A 4,089-nucleotide genomic window follows, 5' to 3' on the forward strand; every position below is an offset into this window, starting at 1 on the left:
GACCTCCCACCCAGCACTGACCCTTGACTCCCAAGGTGACAGGTCCTGACATTCTCGACCCCTGCCCTGACAAGACCTTGACTTTGTCCCTCCTGGAAATCTTAGCCATCCCCAACTCTTGCTGTGATTCAGTCCTTGACTCTTGAACCCGGGTGACCTTTGCCTTTCTGAACCGGCCCCCCAATCCAGTTCTTGACTCTTGACCCTGATGACCTCGGCCCTCCTCCGTTCCAGCCCTGACCCAATTCTTGACTTCTGGTACCCTGATGACCCTTACCCCTGGGCCCCGCCCCTGCCTTCCAGGATGCTTCCACTCCACGATGCTGATGCAGGACCGTCGCAGAGGATTGGCCAGGGTGAGGCAGAAGAGTGCCCGAGGTGACCGCTGGGCACTGGCCACTGCCACTGTCTTGTGCTTGCTGTGCTGGTTTCTTCGCTTAGGGGTCCCTAGGCCTGATGCCCCACTGCTTTCACCTTCCACAGCTGGGGGCCCGGGGCACAGCCCCCATTCGGGACCAGGGCCTGCCCCATTGGCTGGACTGGGCTCTGGGGTGGTGTCTATATGGAGAAACTGCGTCAGGGAGGGACAGGGTATTGGGGCAATTGTGGCTGCTTCCTACCTGATCCTGTCCCTCTGTTTGAAGGAAGGAGAGAAGAGCATGGAAAATTAGGGAGAGCTGGGAGTAACTGGGTTAAGGACTGGGAAGTAAGAGTGTTCGAATTAAGATTAGGACTAGAGTGAGAGTTTATAGGGGAGTGAAGGTGAGATTACATTTCCAAATGCAGTAGGGTTTGGTGTTTGAGTTGGGGGTAAAGTTTAAATTGCCATGCAGTGGGCAAATTTAAGGTTAAATTTGAGTAGTGGATTTTGGGTTAGGTTGGAGATAGGTTTAAATATAGGTAGGAGTGGAGCTTTGACTAAGGGTTAGGACTGGGTATTTGAATGAATTGGAATTAGAATTAGGATACAGGTTAGGGTCAAAGTTGAGTTTTGAGTGGGACTTGAAGTTTGCATTGGGGTTTTCAGCTAAGACCACTCCCAGTTCCCATGGTCTCGTTTCAGCCTCAGAGCGGCAGTAGATTGGCCTGGTTAAGATTCTCAGCTTTGGAGGAAACAGGCTGCCTGAGTTTAAATCCTGACTCTACCACTTGGTAGCTATGTGTTGCCTTGGGCAAATTATGTAATCTCTTTGAGCCTCAGTTTCCTTATCTGTATAAAAAGGATGATAATAAGAGTACCTACAATATATTGGTGTTGTGAGGATTAAATGAGTTCAGAATCAAAAGAATGCCTGGCACATAGTGTTATTCCCATTTTGTGGATGAGAAAATTGAGAAGAAAAGGTTAAGTGACTTGCTGAAGTGGCTGAAGTGGGGAGTCACACCCAGTCTAACTCTAGAGCCCTCATGGCTTACTACCACCATCAAGTATGTGTTCTCTTTCTTTTGTTTTTGTTTTTTTAAAAGGGTCTGTGTACTTTCCGGAAAGTCAGAGACTGCACTCACTAACAGTATTGACATCCCGGGGTTGAGGTTGAGGTTAGGTGACTTTAGGTCTGTATCTGGGGTGGGGTTTGGACTCTAACAGGGGTTTGCCTTCTGGTTGGTAGACTTCGTGTTAGGTTTCAGGTGGGCATTCGGATAGGGGTCAGAGCCAGGATTGAGGTTGGGTTTCCTTTGGGAACTAAGGCTGTGGATGAGGCTGAGAGGCCATGGGGGCCAGTGTCTGGGTCAGGCTGAGCATTAGGGCTCTGGTGGCAGAGAGGCTGTTTGGGGCTGGCTGGGATGGGAAACAGGGTGATGTGGTTCTGGTCCCCTAGAGGCTCTCTGGGGGTAAGGTCTGGGTGGGCAATGGGTGGGTCAGAGGGGCTAAGGGTGGAGCTCCACCTTGCTCCAAGGGTCTGCAGGGATGGAAGGATTCTCTCACCTTTCCTGGCTTCAGATTCCGACATCTTCCTTTCGAGATTGAAGGGCCATCTGCACACAACCCCCCTCTCTTCCCCCAGCTTTGGAGGGATTAAGGCCACAGGGCGGGGCGATAACAATGTCATATGGGAGGGTGGCGGTGGGGGTGCAAATGGGACGTTTGTGGGCCAGAGCCTGGCAACAGATGAAATGTTTACCAAATATATACCTGCAGCAAACAGTCAAACTAAAATAAGAAAAGGATGTCATTTTCCAATAGTATATGGAATTCGAAGTATATAGGAAAAACCTAATATATGTGCAATATCTCTATGGAAAAAAGATAAAATATTATCAATTATTATTATTATTTTTAGAGACAGGGTCTTGCTCTGTCACCCAGGCAGGAGTGCAGTGGCTTGATCATAGCTCACAGTAGCGTTGAATTCCTGGGCTCAAGTGATCCTCGTACCTCAGCCTCTTGAGTAGCTGGGACTACAGGTGTGCCTCACCATGCCCAACTAATTTTTTTTTTTTTTTTAATTTTGGGTTGCTTCGAACTTTATTTGACAAAAACAGAAGATAAACGTATCAAAAGAACACACAGGTGGGTGCGGGGGCATGGCTAGTAGTGGCGGCCGGGGTGGGCATCCGGGCTAAGACTTTTACTTGACTGCAGACTGGTCGGATTTCGCAGCTTCTAGGCCCCCAAGCTGGGACCGCGACTTCAAGGTGATCTAGTTGGACTACATGGCTAGCTTGGGCATGGGGGCCTCCACGGTCAGTGTGCCCTCAGGGGACAGGGAGGAGGAGACCTTGGTGGGGTCCACACCGTGGGGCAGCGTGTATTTCCGGATGAAGCAGCGGGAGATGTAGCCATGCTTGTCCTGCTGCTCCTTGTGCTTGCCGGTGATCTCCACCACGCCACCCTTGGTCTTGACTGTCAGCTCGTCGGGGGCGAAGTGGTTGACGTCCAGGGATACGCGCCAGCGGTCCGCCGTGGGCCGGTTCTCCGAGACCCCGCTGCTGAGCTGCCGGCTGAGCGCCTGGCTCTAGGCGGGCGCGGCCACCGCGGGGCTCTCGACCGCGGTGGGGGGCAGGGGACTCACGTAGCCTGGTCAGCTGCTGGTGCCAAACCACTGCGACCAGCCCGAAGGCCTGGTCGAAGAGGCGACTGTGTGGGTACCAGTTGCGGAAGGGGTCCCAGCTGGGGTCCGGCAGGAGCCAGAAGAGGACGCGGCGCTGGGTCATGCTGCCAGGCTCTGCTCGGGACGTCTGCTTGGACAGGTGTCATTTTTTTTTTTTTTTTTTAAAAGAGATGGTGTCTTGCTGTATTGCCCATGCCAGTCTCAAACTCCTGGCCTCAAGCGATCCTCCAGCCTTGGCCTCCAAAACTGATGGGATTGCAGGCGCACCTCGGCTGTTCAAGAAATGGTTACATAGATTTCTTTTGCTTTATTTATTTATTTATTTATTTATTTATTTATTTATGTATTTATTTAGAGACAGAGTCTCGCTCTGTTACCCAGGCTGGAGTGTAATGGCACAATCTCAGCTCACTGCCACCTTTGCCTCCCCAGTTCAAGTGATTCTTCTGCCTCAGCCTGCCGAGTAGCTGGGACTACAGGCATGTGTCACCATGCCTGGCTAATTTTTCTCGTTTTAGTGGGGGCAGGGGGGGGTTCACCATGTTGGCTAGGCTGGTCTCGAACTCCTGACCTCAGGTGATCCACCCAACTCAGCCTCCCAAAGTGCTGGGATTACAGGCGTGAGCCACTGCACCTAGCCGGTTACATAGATATTTGCTGTGTAATTATTCTTTGGAGTGTACAAATGTGTATCATATTAAAGCATTTATTGAATGGATGAATACTAGTAACTATAACTTACATAGTGCTTTCTTATCTTATGTGTCTGGCACATAGTACAACATGCTTTATATAAATTAATTCTGTTTTAATCCTAAAAAGGAGGTACTGTCAATAGTCCCATTTTACAGATGAGGAGACTAAGACACAGGGAAGTAGTCGCTTTGTGTTAAAATTCTGCCCTTAATGTGTACACTTTCATAGCCTAGAAGATGAATGCCGCCTTAAACGAATGAGTCAAGAAGCCTCTTTCTGTCCGGCCCCTCCACTCCCCACCACACAGGTTGTTCCTTTTTCCCCTGGAAGAGCCCACTGG

The 4,089-nt window shown here is 50.4% G+C and overlaps 1 pseudogene; it reads right to left on the bottom strand.

Annotated features, from left to right (window-relative positions):
• Positions 1-2,570: 2,570 nt before the first annotated feature.
• Positions 2,571-3,156, bottom strand: LOC104661823 (annotated as a pseudogene).
• Between the last annotated feature and the right edge of the window lie 933 nt (positions 3,157-4,089).

The sequence above is a fragment of the Rhinopithecus roxellana genome, chromosome 7 (assembly GCF_007565055.1).
Source record: "Rhinopithecus roxellana isolate Shanxi Qingling chromosome 7, ASM756505v1, whole genome shotgun sequence".
Taxonomy (NCBI): domain Eukaryota; kingdom Metazoa; phylum Chordata; class Mammalia; order Primates; family Cercopithecidae; genus Rhinopithecus; species Rhinopithecus roxellana.